Source organism: Cygnus atratus, chromosome 1 (assembly GCF_013377495.2).
Source record: "Cygnus atratus isolate AKBS03 ecotype Queensland, Australia chromosome 1, CAtr_DNAZoo_HiC_assembly, whole genome shotgun sequence".
In the NCBI taxonomy this organism is placed as follows: domain Eukaryota; kingdom Metazoa; phylum Chordata; class Aves; order Anseriformes; family Anatidae; genus Cygnus; species Cygnus atratus.
In genome coordinates this window covers 101,013,743-101,028,900 of record NC_066362.1, presented here as the reverse complement: position 1 = coordinate 101,028,900, position 15,158 = coordinate 101,013,743, and positions in this window count along the sequence as shown.

The window sequence follows — 15,158 nt, the reverse complement described above, 5'->3', positions numbered from 1 at the left end:
TCCTTCTCAGCTGTGACACCTAGAAGGCTAAGGTGTCTTTTTATGAAAAGAATATACTGGTTTTTCAATAGTACCTAATTCTGGTACAGGAAATCCAGTAGGAATTCAGTGGAATTACTAACATCCATCTGTGCAGAAACTGTTTCTAGTAATATAAGAGATGAAGTAAATATAATATTTGTATTTTTAGAGAAATAGATTTACGCTACTGGCATAGTTTAATGAATGACTGTAATAGTTGGTTTAGCAAGAAAGTGTTAACTGGTTCATATTTTGGCTTAAAACCAAAAAAAATAAGGTCAAAAGTTTTGTTCTGTGGGAAGGGGAGTAAAAACTGAATTAGATGTAGGTAAGGTATATATACAAATCTAAGTTACATGAAAATCATCTTAATTTGTGGAACAATTCATTAAATTATTACAGTTATAGTAATTCAAAAGTGTTCTTGTTTCCCAATTTGCCTTTATAAAAAGTGATAGATACTCAAAGGATCTGACTTTGTAAAAAGTCATAGTTCTTTCCTTAAAAATTAGGATGTACAGAATGATATTGTAAGAAAGCATGCTTTTCAAAACATCAAAAGATGTGGCTGAAAATCTGTAAAACATCTTGTAAGATAAAATTTACACCAAGCTGAGATTCCTAACATACACTGCACATGTTGCAGGGAGCAATATGCTCATAACCCTGAAGAAAAATCTAAGAATATTTTTCACTACATTACATCACTAAATTACTAAGTTTAGGAGAAAGAAAAGCAAGTAAAGATAGTATTGTTATGTAATAGTTCATCTTCATTATGAAGTGATGATATTATCAGAGTATGTATACAGAAAATGGTTTCTTTTAAAGGAGAAGAATGAAACAATCTCCAGAGAAGTTATAATCAAGCATTGTCACAGGAGTAGCCTTGGTGAGGCCAGGCTTCACTAGGAACAACTAATAAGTCCTACACAGTGCTGTTTGGCCTACTGGTGCTGCTATTGCCAATTCTACTTGTAGAACTCTTTCTTGTAAAGCTCTAGGTTGTGGTTTTTTTTTTCATTCATCTGCATTTTGTACCTTGTTTATAGTTGCTGTTATGTATCACTTGAAGTCTCCAGACCACATTTTTACATGAACTGTTAAGCAGACACCTCCTGTGTAATTCAGTGCATCTTTTGAAGAGCTCAGATACATTCAGACTTACATAATTTATGAAACATAACTGGAATTACTGTGTTTAGGCTATTGACTTTTTTTGTCACTACTGAAAATTCTGATCTTCAGATGCAAAATAAGTGGAAATCAGCTTAGAAATCACCTTTCAGAGAAACAGTGCTTTAACAAAGGTGAATATTCTGCTGCATTGAGAAAATATATAGATTACAGTTTGTTATTTTCAGGTTGTTAACAAATCTACACAAACTAGCCAGTCCCATCCCTGGCCTTAGCTATTTCATGAGTCTGCTATTTGCTGGCTAGTCCAGCTTAATACTTGTTTGCAAACAGATGCGCTCAGACACTTTCACAGGCACTTCACACTCATGGGTCTCCTTGAATACCAACACAGCTCCTCTGCTCTCCTGATACCCCTAACTGGACACAGGTCTTCTTACTCACTGACTAGTCCAATTTAAAGTTCACCACCAAATTACATACACACACCCCCAAGCAGCCCAGGTATGAGGAAGATACTGATGCTCCCCCTCAGCAGCCAGCGTCTGACACATGGGCTGTCCCCCATGGTCCTTATCAGTTACAAAGTCCATGCTGGCTTTCTCCATGAGCTATCTATGTAGTTTCTTAATGGCCAATCAATTAAGTGACTAGACTCTTTTGGACATTTTCATCATCTCCATTATCCCTTCTCTGTCAGGTTTGATAGTCTATGTGGTTTTGTCTGTGGCTTCCCCTTCTTCACTAGAAAGATCTTTGACTGGATAACCTTAATGAACTAAGTGGTTTCACATTTGACATAGCCTTACAAAACCTATCTTTATTTGGTAGGAGAAATAGCTTGGAAAGTCATGGTATTGCCCTAAGTAACTGTCTGCTTTGTCTAGTTACATAGAATTCATAAATTTCCCTGAAAAGCTTTACAGATAGCAATGGAAAAAAACAGCAGGTATCTGTGAAAAAAAGCTGTGACCTGTTGTACTGGGCTTCCATGACAAGGTTTGGTTGTGGGGACTCCGCAGGAGTGGCCTCTGAGAAGAATCTGGAAGCTGTCCCAGGTTAGATAAGAGCCAGTTCCAGCCAGCTCCAAAAGGGACCCACCACTGAGCAACACTAGTTGCACCCCTGGGAGAGCATATTTAAGAAAGGGAAAATAAAATGCAGTGTGACAGCAGCTGGGAGAGACAGGAGTGAGAAAAGCCCTGCAGACACCAAGGTCAGTGCAGTAGGAGGGCAGGAGGTACACCAGAGCAGAAGTTCCGCTGCGGCCTGTGAAGAGGCCCCTGGTGGAGCAGGCTGTCCCCTTGCAGCCCATGGGTCCCACATGGAGTAGATCTCCATGCTGCAGCCCGTGGAGGAGCCCCTGGTGGAGCAGGTGGATGTGGCCTGGAGGAGGCTGCGGCCCATGGAGAGCCCCTGCAGGAGCAGGCCCCGGGCCAGAGCTGCAGCCCGTGGAGAGGAGCCCACGCAGGAGCAGGGGGTCTGGGGGGAGCTACTGCCTGTGGGGGACCCGTGTTGGAGCAGTTTGCTCCTGACAGATGGCCCCTGTGGTACGGAGCAGTGGGAGGTCCCTGTGTGGGAGCAGTTCTTGAAGAGCTGCTGCCTGTGGGCAGCCCCCGCAGGCTCAGTTCAGGAAGGATGGCATCCCGTGGGAGGGACCCCACGTGGAGCAGGGGCAGAGAGTGACCGTGAAGGAGCAGCTGAGACGAAGCGCTAGGGACTGACAGCAACCCCCGTTCCCTGTTCCCTTGTGCTGCTTGGGGGGAAGACAAAATAGTGGGTGGCTGGGGGGAAGGTGGTTTTAGTTTGCTTTTAATTTCTCACTGCTCTAGTCTGCTAGTAATAGGCAGTAAACTGTATTACTCTTCCTATGCTGAGTCTGTTTTGCCTGTGACAGTAATTGGTGAGCAATCTCTCTGTCCTATCTCACATCTTAAGCCCTTTTTCATTTTCTCCCCTTCTTTCTCTGAGGAGGAGGATTGAGAGGCAATGTGGTAGAGTTTAGCTAGCCATCAGTGTGAAAGCACCACACCTGTCTGTTCCATTCCCTACAGAGCTCTGGGCTTGCTGCTCCCTCAGGTTATGGGAGACACTAGCTACCACTCAGCTGAGGATGCTGTGTCTCATGGCAGTCATCCAGAACAACAGCACCCTGACTCTGCCATTCTACCTTATTAGTTCCTCACTCCTTTTTTTTTTTTTTTTTTTTTTGGGTGGGGGGAGGGGGGTAAAGGCACAGTAAACACAGAAGGGCAGAAAGGAGGACCTCCCTTCTTAACACCCCTGCTGATGTTCTTGCATCGTCAATATCCTATCAACCCTTCCAGACTGTGCTGAGTGGCTTTGGACTGATTTTGAATATAATGAATTGGGTTTCTTCAACATAATTTTTTGGTTGTCTTTATATTCTAAAGCCATTTCTAGTCAGAGATTAAGAGGAAAATGCACTAAGAGAAGAAAAATATGAGGTCTTTTAAAGGTAGTTCTCAGAAATTAGATGACATATTTAGATGTTAGAATGTGCATTCGTTTTGTCTATCCATCTATCACAAAGGGTTTCAAAACTTGAAATTCACTTCAGAGGATGATGGGCAACATTTTTTAAAAGAAGGAAGGAAAATGGAGAGGAGAACTTTCAGTAGTTGAAATGGGTGCTGGTTATATCAGTGGATGAATATTCATGAAGGGATGTTCAAACAGTAGGAGGAACATGGTTTATCTGTGGTGAGGTATTATGGCCAGGAAACCAGCAATAACGTGTATGCTTGAAGGTAAACTATGTTAAATGTAAGGACGGTATGTAATTTATGTAAGGAACAGTCTTCCAAGTACTGCTGAGAGAACTTGCCCTCTTAGATGCTTAACACTTCACAAAGTTGCTTCTAAAGGAAATCATAGGAATAATTCTGATCAAGTTGCAGGAAGGTTCGCTTGTCTAATTTTGGTCATTTTTTATTTCCATTCTCTTCTTCTCAAGTCTCTGTCATCAGCCCCCATTCTTTCAATGGTCCCACTGTTGACCCCTTCTAAATGCAGTGAAGAGTGATACTGCATGAGAAAGGAGAGGGAAACTTTACCTCCTGTTAATTTACTAAGCTGTCCCAGTGCCAGGGCAGCAGAGATATTAAAGCAGGGAAATGCCTGCCATTTCCAAGCACAGATTGAACAGGAGGGGGCAGGGAGTCTCTGGTTACACTCTCCCTCTCCGTCTTTCCCTCACCAGTAACCTCTCTCAGGGTGCTCTGTGGGATTTTAGCTGAAGCCTTGTGTCTGCTTCGCTCCATGATTTTGCAGTGGAGAGCAGAAGGGAAGACATTGCCCTGAACAACCCCTGCTCCACAAAAGGTTGTCTCTGGGGACATGACTAGGGATGCCTCTCCAACAAAAGCATTCCGATACCAACAAACTCTGGTGAGTACAATACCTGCAGAAGGACAAAATATTTCCTACATAATAGCTGTTCCCTTCTCTGCTAAAGGGGCTAAACGCTTTCTTTGCTTACAAATATCCTTCCCTGCTTGTATTAGGAAGAATTTGTGAAAGTTCTGCATGAGCACATGCCCCAGAAGTGCCAAGAGAAAATGAGAATATATTCTCTTTTTCTCATTATGAAATTGGGAATAGTTTCTAATCCCCATGGGTGAAAAATGTACATCATTGAATTCACCAGATGAGGAAAAATGTGCTGGAGAGACTCAGGACTGAGTGTGTAGGGACACCTGATTTGCAGAGCTTCATAGAAATGCAGCTGCTCGTTGCGAATTGGTTTCCTTCTTTTCAGAGAATCACTGAAACCTTTCATTGCCCTCTGTTATAGCTCTCAGAAGAGGTGGTTAGAATTCTGCCATGCTGGGTGTTAATGCATGCTGCGAGAGCACAAACCATGTTGCTCTCATTTGCATCTTTTAGGCACATCCCAGTGGGGTCTTGCACTGCTTTGTTTTATGGATATTTAGATGGAGATTGTTGCTCCATTTCCTGGTTTAAGTACCTGCCAACCATGGTACTAAGATTTATTGCATCCCCTCATGTCTCCTCACTTTTCTGGACAAGTTGAGGAAGCAGTTTGTACGACATCTAAGAAACCACATCCTCTATTCAAGGAAGTGGTGTTTGAAATGAGAATTAGCATCAAACACTACAAATTGTCTAATGAACAGCATGAATGGAAATCCCAGCCTCTAAAAATGTATGATGGTGACCTGTTCCTACCTGAGCATCCAAAGTTTTTGTAGCAATGTTTGGAGAGAAATTAGACTGTATTGGGGCTGCAACAAGCATGAAATCTCACCTTTTTTGAGCTACTAAAAGAAACATGGAGACCCTCTTTATAGAAGATAGCACACCTGGTGTATTAACGGAGTTGTACAGTTGCTTGTGGGAACAGAAGGCTGAGGCAAAGACCAAGACAGTACCTTTTTTTTTTTTTTTTTTGCTGTTAAGTGACCCTGCTTTTGTGCATGACCTAGTGCTTTGTAGATGAATGAAGAATTTTATGATCTTTAATGTGACCCTAAAGCCCTTTAAGACTGAAAGCTTGATTTAAAACCCTGTCTTACAAAATGGATGTAAGTTTCTCAGTGCTCTGCATAGGCACACCACAAGCACCCAGTCTCTTGGTATTTCAGCTCAACTATGTTTTACTAAGAATGCTGCTTATCGCTTGTTAAGTGCTAACATTGCTGAAGAAGCCATTTATTACAGTGGAAGGGATGGATTTCATGTCTGTCGTTCTGTTTCTGTAGCTCAACACTGAAAGTAGCTTCCTCAGTGTCAGGATTAAATTGCATGAATACTAGAACACTGAGAATGTGGGCCTAATGTACAACACAATGGGATTGCAGTGGCCTGCTTGCACAGTATACAAACTTATAAGATTTGTGGAAGGAGAACAAGAGTTGAGTTCTGCGATAAAAAATTCAAACTGAGTTGGTTTCTGAGCTGATCAAATTGTACAAGCTATTGAACTGTAAGGAAATGCTACAAAATTGAACAAAAGCATTAGTAAAGAAGGGAGCATGAGATAGCAAAAGATCCAGAAACAGAGAGTATGCTACTTGGGAAAAATAGCTATATTTCTTCCGTAACTGTAACAAACTCATGAACCTTTGGACTTTTCACTTTTATATTCATTAATTTAGAATGAGACTATTCAGAGTGTTCATACTTGTGCCGGTTTTCCTGAAGGTTTGTGGGGAGACACAACTGTTACTAGACTTCTTGAGTTCAAGGAGCAAAATCTGTATAATTCGAGAAAAGGCAAGTCTCCTTTGGCAAAACATTTGTAGGTTACTAAGCAGCTATTCAGGAGAGAAAGCAAGCCAGTGTATTCATAGGTCTGCATTTATTCATAAACGTGACTCAAATATTTGTCAATGAGAGCTTTCGTTGTCTCAACAGGATATGATTGTGTAATAAATGGTAGCTGTTTGATCTTTCAAGTGTCTGCATGGATAAACTCAAATCATTTAGTATATTAGTTGAATTCAAGTCACCCACACCTCAGATAAGCTTTGTGATCAGAAGGCAACTATACTACAATCTATTTCATTTAAGAGTGGGCTATAAATATAGGCATTCTTTGAGAATGATCGTATATTTGAGTCCTTCAGGATCAAGAGGAGCACCTAGTTACTGGATCTATTCAGGCATCAGTGCAAGGTAGATGCTCAATCACTATGATGAAGGATAAAGTATTACTCAAAACAAGAGAAATGAAGAACAGTCATAAGGCTTAGATAGCAGGTGAACATGAGACTACAATTCTGGATGTAGTCATTTCAAGTTGATCCTAGACACTCTGGGGACTTGAGTGTCTTAGCAATTTATGTTTGAGAATTCTACCTTTAGCAACATACTCTTATCAAGGATCATCATTATCACTATCTACTCCACATAATCAGTTCTGTTAGTTCTTTCTTGTTTAGTGAAGAGAGAGTAGCAGAAGGTGTATGATTGCTGCCAAACTAATACTACAGACATTAGTTTTCATACATAAAGTCACTGCTCTCTGAGCACACTGGCCTGTAGTCAGAGAGAGAGTAGGTCATCGCCTGGCTTCAAAGACTGTGGAAATGGCTGCTATTTTCCTCTGATTTATAAAATCTAATGCAGTGTCACAGTCCAATACTTAAGTCATTATACCTTGGGAAGAGGTGAGACAGTAGACTGGGTACTTGCTGGTCAGCATTCCAGGTCACAAATCATCTGAAGAACAGATCTGATAAGTCAACTGACCAATTCCTGTCCATCTGTGACTAAAGCATCTCTGTCCATTTATGTAACATGGCCACTTTATTCAATTTCTCACATACTGGCTCAGTCCTTTAGCCATTTATCTCCCATGTTCTCTTTAAGAGATTTCTTTCCCATGTTTTTATTACTTTTTTGTAATTTACTCTTTCATCATTCTCTTGTTATCTTCACGTACCTTTCTCCCACTTTTGTCTTCTGCTGTGTCTCCTCAGTTTGTTTCTCTGATGCTCCTGCTCTCAGTATATATGAAGCCAAGTGTTAGGTTTCACAGCTGTGTTTTTCTCTGTGCCTTCCCCACGTCACTGCCATTGGATTCTTTTCTAAAAATATCCCATGTGACTCTTCCCCTGTGCTGTACCAAGGTTGTGGGGGGATCCTCCACAGCCCCTCCTCCTCTTTTGCTTTCTGAAGTTATTGTCAATCATACACAAAGTAATGTTAGAAGGAAGACGAGACCTGGAGATCTGAGGTCATGAGAAAGATCACTTGTGCAGATTTGTACTGCTAATTCCAAAGGTGGAGATGGCAGATGAGACAGACGAATATAGGGTCATGCTCTACCAGACAAGACATAAGCTCCTGAGAATGACAGTAAAAAAAAAGAAAAAAAAAGAAAAAAAAAAGGAAGTCTTCACTTACTTGCTGTATGATTAAAAATGCAGGCATTTAAAGAAGTATCACCTACTGTTATAAGGAAACAATTTTTAGCTTCTCACCTCTTGTATGTTGGCAGTACTTGTTGGCTCACAGGGCAGCCTCTACTGAAATTAATAGAGGTGAACAGAAGAGGTCCATTTGTCATCTTCCTGTGAGACTGGAATTTAATATCTACTGAAGCTAAGAGCTTCCTATTCACTTATCCACAATATCCACCTTGCCGTCTACTTCCACTTGCTTCAGCATCTGCTGAATCAGTTCTATAGGTATGTTTGAAGGTTGGCATTCATTTCTCTCCCCACTTCCCATTAATGGGACCACAAATCTTGCCTTATCAGAATTTCGCTACAGAAATACATGGTAAGATCTTTTCCAGGCTGCGTGGTACAAATGCCTGGGGAGTTAAAAAACATTCCCCTGCAATGTAGACATACTAGTGTTCCTCTACACTTAACCATCAGTCAGTTGCTGGAAAATCTCCTCTTTTTGTGCTATAGGATTGTCTGGACATCTTCTATTCAAGGGATGGGTTAATTTTCAGAACCCCTGCAAGTAACGGAATGATTCCAGTGTGAACTGACATCCCAGTAGGAAGGCTGAGGAAGACGGAAATGAGAACAGGCCCAGAAACAACTGGCTTTTTCTTAAAATAACACAGACATTATTTTTAAGATTTTAATAAGGCAGAATACACATGGCATTCACTGATCCTGGATTAGTAGCAGGCTGAAGCTTGGTTGGAGTGCAGATTTACTTCTTTACAGTGCCAGACCCTAGAGACATATCATGAGACACTGTTTATAGCTCTCCTATCCACACAGTTTGAACCTCTTCCACAAACAACAAAATAGTGCTCTGTCTATCACAGCATGGAAGAGATATTTAGATCTGCCTCTACCTGTGTAAAATATGGGGATAGGAAATTCTCATATACTTCACTGTGGCTATAAGCTCCACTGTGAGACCAAGCAGGTGCTTCTTGAAGAATTTCTCTTTTCCAGTTTATGTTGCTAGCAGACCTAGACTTTACAGTTCTAGTAATAATCTAAGCTTGTCTGGCAGTATATTTTTTATCTCCATACAAGAAAAAAAAAAAAAGTAACAGAAAGATTTAGATGGGAAGGGGCCTTTTGCAGTATACAGTCCACACCCCCGCTCTGTCGTAGATCTCCCTTGTTGCAATCCATGTCTGTTACCTCTTGGGCATTCCGTGTGCCCCTCTGAGAAGAGTCTGGTTCCATCTTCTCTATACCCACTCTCTAGGTGGAGTCAGAGCAAAGAGAGCCCCCTCATTCTCCTCCAAGGTGAAAAAAAAAACAGCTCTTTCATCTTCTCTTCACAGGCTACATGTTCTTTGCTTATAATGCTATGAAAGTTAAGCTTTTCCAAGAACTGTACAGACCTCCAGCCCAAGAAAATAAATGTCACAAGCTGGCAAGATGCTGATCAATCTAATCCTTGACGTTGATCTTTTGTTACCAAAAGTAAAATAACCTGCTTGTGTGTAAATGACATAAGAGGGCATCCCACATTTGTTTGAAATCTCTATATGGTAGCTACGTGCTATAAGCTCTTTTACATGGACAAAGAAAATACATCGTTTTGACAGCTGATACTTGCATAAAAATTTAGCAGTATAGCAGATTAAAGTATTTCAGACAAGTTTATGGGGCCGAGTGAAAGACCACTTTTATTAGCATTCCCGGTATTTCAAAAAGTTAGACCAGTTTCCAGTAAAACCGTCAACAATAGTAAGAGGTGGTGAAATTGGAATACAGATACTACTGCCCAAGCTGTACAGCAGGTGGCATAAGAGGTACAGTGCATGAGAAGTAATGCCTCAATACAGAAATGCACAGCAAATACAAAATTTTCCAGGTAAGCTTGGCTACTGTTGTGAATCTATACAAATCAGCAAACAACTTGGTTGTTCTGGAGGTAAACACTGAATAAAAATAAGTTATTGTGTTAATACTTGATTTAGTGAAGCAGCAAGAAGTTGCTACTCAAGTTGCTGCTGTTAGTATTCTCAGAACAGCTCCCAGATACCTCCATGATGCAATGATAACACTGTTCTCTTGTCTTGTTAATGCAGAGGGAGGACAGGCACAGGCTGTTAATGTTGGAGACTAAGTTATCTGAATCTGCTTACTCACACTGTTTTAATTTACCACTGAGTAACCCACTAATCACTAAGTGATTTACTCTTAAGTGACCTGGGGAACCAAATTTCATTGCGGGTTCTCTGCATGTGATGGCATACTATGCTTTTGGATTTGATGATGATGCAAGTGATACAAATCTCCACATTTAACATATGAGTAGCAAAGAGATCCTCGACAAGTTGTTATAGCAACATACAGTCTGTGGACACTATTAAGGATATAACTCAGCTAATGGATTTGCTTGCATTGTTACAACTGAAACACACATCTGTACAACAAATTTCTGCTGCCTGGTGAAGTAATTGATTCTTATGTGACCTTAAAGGAACCAAATGACTGTTGAGATTGACAAATGAACCAAATGATTGGTGAGATTCATTTCGAGAGAATATTTATAAAACGTTCAGGCATGTTTGACTATCAGACATGGGCATGAGAGTAGATTCTAAAAGTGGTTAAGAATACACAGCAACTTCACTGTATTTATTACACAGTGCTAATGCAAGTGTGTGTGGCACCTAGATCTTTTCAAAGAAAGTGATCACCTGTGGCTCTGAAAACTCCAATAAGTTATAGGTAGTATGTTTTTTCCTAATTTGATGATGCAAGGAAGCATGGTGTTTAAGAATATTACCTTATGTGTAAAAACATTACCAGTGTTTAAGACAATTACTTTGTGGACCCTCAAGTTCAGACTGAAGTTATGCCAGCCTCATCATTAATGATCTGGATGATGGGGATGAGTAAATCCTCAATAAATTTGCAGAAAGTAGTTGATACATCAGATGGTTGAACAGCCATTCAGACCCCAATAGGCTTGAGGAATGGGCAGAGAAGAACCTCATGATGTTTGAAAAAAGGAAACGTAGACTCCTGCACCTGGGTAGGAATGACCCAATGCATTAGTACATGCTGGGGACTGATCATCTGGAAAGCAGCCCAGCGGAAAACGACGTAAGGGTCCTACTGGTCATCCAGTTGAACATGAGCCATCGATATTCCCTTGCTGCAAAGAAAGCTGATGGTATCCTGGGCTACTTAAGGAGGCAGGATGCCACCAAATCGAGGGAGGTGGTCCTTCCCCTCTGTTCAGCACTGGTGAGGCCACACCTGGAGTACTGTGTCCTCTCCAGTACAAAAAATTACAGACTTACTGGAGCAAGTCCAAAAAAAGACCACAAAGATAATGAAGGTACTGGAGCATTTCTCATATAACGAAATGTTGAGAGCTGGCATTGTTTAGCCTGGAGAACTCTTATTGTCTGATGGGAGGCTGAAACAGACCAAGGCAGACTCTCCTCAGTGGTGGCCAGTGACATGACAAGAGGGAGTGGAAACGAACTGAAACATGGGAAATTCTGTTTCAAAAGGAATTTCTTTACTGTGAGGGTGACTGAGCACCGGAACAAGTAGCCCAGGGTGTTTGTGGAATCTATATCCTTGGAGATATTCAAAAGCTGTCTGAACGTAGTCCAGGGCAACTTGTTCCAGCTGACAATGCTTGAGCATTGTCACAGAATCACAGAATCATCTAGGTTGGAAGAGACCTCCAAGATCATCTAGTGCAACCTCTGACCTAACACTAACAAGTCCTCCACTAAACCATATCACTAAGCTCTACATCTAAACGTCTTTTAAAGACCTCTAGGGATGGTGACTCAACCACTTCCCTGGGCAGCCCATTCCAATGCCTAACAACCCTTTCAGTAAAGAAGTTCCTCCCAATATCCAACCTAAACCTCCCCTGGTGCAACTTTAGCCCATTCCCCCTCATCCTATCACTGGGCATGTGAGAGAATAGATTAATCCCCACCTCGCTACAGCCTCCTTTAAGGTACCTGTAGAGAGCGATAAGGTCTCCCTTGAGTCTCCTCTTCTCCAGGCTGAACAATCCCAGCTCCCTCAGCCGCTCCTCATAAGACTTGTTCTCCAGACCCCTCACCAGCTTCGTCACCCTTCTCTGGACTCTCTTGAGCACCTCCATGTCCTTCTTGTACTGAGGGGCCCAAAACTGAACACAGTACTCGAGGTGCGGCCTCACCAGAGCCGAGTACAGGGGGACAATCACTTCCCTGGTCCTGCTGGCCACACTGTTTCTTATACAAGCCAGGATGCTGTTGGCCTTCTTGGCCACCTGAGCACACTGCTGGATCATATTCAGCTGACTATCAACCAATACTCCCAGGTCTTTCTCTGCCAGGCAGCTTTCCAGCCACTCATCTCCCAGCCTGTAGCTCTGCTTGGGGTTGTTGCGCCCCAGGTGCAGGACCTTGCACTTGGCCTTGTTGAACTTCATACAGTTGGCCTGAGCCCATTGGTCCAGCCTATCCAGATCCTCCTGCAGAGCCTTCCTACCCCTGAGCAGATCAACACATGCACCGAACTTGGTGTGGTCTGCAAACTTACTGAGGGTGCACTCGATCCCTTCATCCAGATCATCGATAAAGATATTAAAGTGAACTGGCCCTAATACTGAGCCCTGGGGGACTCCACTAGTGACCGGCCTCCAACTGGATTTAACTCCATTCACCATGACTCTTTGGGCCCAGCTACCCATCCTGTTTTTAACCCAAAGAAGTGTATGCCAGTCTAAACCATGAGCAGCCAGTTTCTTCAGGAGAATGCTGTGGGAAACAGTGTCAAAAGCCTTACTGAAGTCAAGGTAGACCACATCCACAGCCTTTCCCTCATCCACTAAGCACGTCACTTTGTCATAGAAGGAGATCAGGTTCATCAAGCAGTACCTGCCTTTCATAAACCCATGCTGACTGGGCCTGATCACCTGGTTGCAGGCATCATCCTTGTGTTGGACAAGACACCAGATGACTTCCAAGCTCAAATATTCTGTGATTAATTATAGTGCTCAGAGGAACAGTAGTGCAAATTACCTAATGGTGAACAACATTACTGTCTTCTAAATATGACACAGAATTTTTTTGCATTCCTCACCTGTAACAGACCGTCTTATCTACCGTTATTTTTAAAGGACTCACAAAAAAATTATTTACTTCTGTTACAGAAGAGCAAATTAAAACTGTTTGCATCTAAATTCCAAGAAGCTGTGACTTCAATATAACAAGATGCATTTTGTCTGACCGACAATTTATTTCTTGTTCTTGTTGTGGTTTAAAACTGGTAGGCAGCTAAGTACCACACAGCTGCTCTCTCGCTCCCCATCCTCAGTAGGACTGGGGGAGGGGAGTGGAGTGGAGGGGAGGGAAGGGAAGGGAAGAGGAGGGGAGGGGAGGGGAGGGGGGGGAAATGACATGGGGGGAAATAAAAAGAAAGAAAAAAAAACTTGCAGGTTTGAGATAAGGGGAGGTTTAATTATGGAAAAAAAAAAAAAAAAAAAAAAAACACAAGCAAAGGCCACATGGAAGCAAAAGGAGAAAAAAATATTCTCTACTTCCCATCAGCAAATGATGTTCACCAACTTCTTGGGAAGCAGGGCCTCAATATGTTTAGCAGTTGCTTGGAAGACAGTTTCATAACAAGTGTGTGCCCCTCCCTCCTTATTTTCCCCCAGCTGTTATTGGTGATCATGACATCATAGGGTATGGAATATCCTTTTGGTCAGTTTAGGTCAGCTGTGCTGGCTATGTCCCCTCCCCTCCTCTTGACCACCCCCAGCCTACTAGCCTTTTTTGGTGAGGGGGTTGTAGAGAGTGCCTTTACACTGTCCCAGTGCTGCTCAGCAATAGCCAAAAAGGTGGTGTGATACCAAGTCTACAAGTGCAAAGCACAGCACTATATGGGCTGCTGTGCGGAAGGCTAACTCCATCCCAGCCAGATCCAGTACAGTTCTGAAGCCACTACCTACCTCCTGAGATATAACAGAAGTGTGGATAAACCTTCTCAGTTCACTTTTTCCTTATCGCTCATGATTTTATTCATGTTCAGCCCTTGTTGCTCTTTCCAGCCTGGGAGGTTCAAGTCTGCTTAGTTGTTCCTCATACAGAAGCTATTCCATAATTTTAACCATCCTCTGTAATTCATCCAATTCTACCACATTATTTTTGAAATCAGGGGAAACAGAAATGCAAATATTACTCAGAATGTAAATGCACCCTGCATTTCATCTAGTCTTCTTTTCCTATTTCTGAAACAATGGTTCAGAATATTGAGGGAACCATTATCATGTACAATCTCTTTAAGTCCAAGACCACACTCTTACATAGTAGGAGTTAACTTAAAATAGCAGCAGTTAGCTTATTCTTGTGCTAGAACGTCTGTTCCTCCCCCGAGTCATCACTTTATACTTATTGAGACTGTTTCATCTGCCATTCTATTATTTGGTCATTCTGTTAAGGTCCTTATCCAATTCTTCACTCAGCCTTTGGTTTTACTTCTTTTATTTTACTGGATTGGTTGCCCACATCCTTTGGGAGATTGCAACTGCTTAGGTATAAACTGGGAACATCATATTGGGAAATTCCTAAAGCATGCTGAAGATGACTTCCTGTCACAAATGCTTAGTGAGCCAACTAGGAAAGGTGCCCTCCTAGATCTGTTGTTTGAGAATAGGGAGAAGGCCTTGTGTGAGAGGTGATTGTAGGTGGCTGTCTTGGCCACAGTGATAATGAAATAGTTGAGTTGAAAATTTCGGGCACAAGGAAAATAAGGTCCACAGAGTTGCCACCCTGGACTTTAAGAGAGCAAGCTTTAAATCACTCTGGGAGATAGTTAGCAGTGTCCCCTGGGAATCTACTCTAGAGCATTTAGGGATTCATGAGAACTGGTCGCTTTTCAAGAACCACCTTTAAAAGCCCAGGAGCAGGCAATCCCACCATGCTGCAAGTCAACTAAGTGGAGTAGAAGACTACCTGGCTGAATAGCAAACTTCTTCTGGAACCAGGACAGAAAAAGAAAATACCTTTGGAAGCAAGGTCTGGCTTCACAGAAAGAGTACAGAGCTGCAGTTTG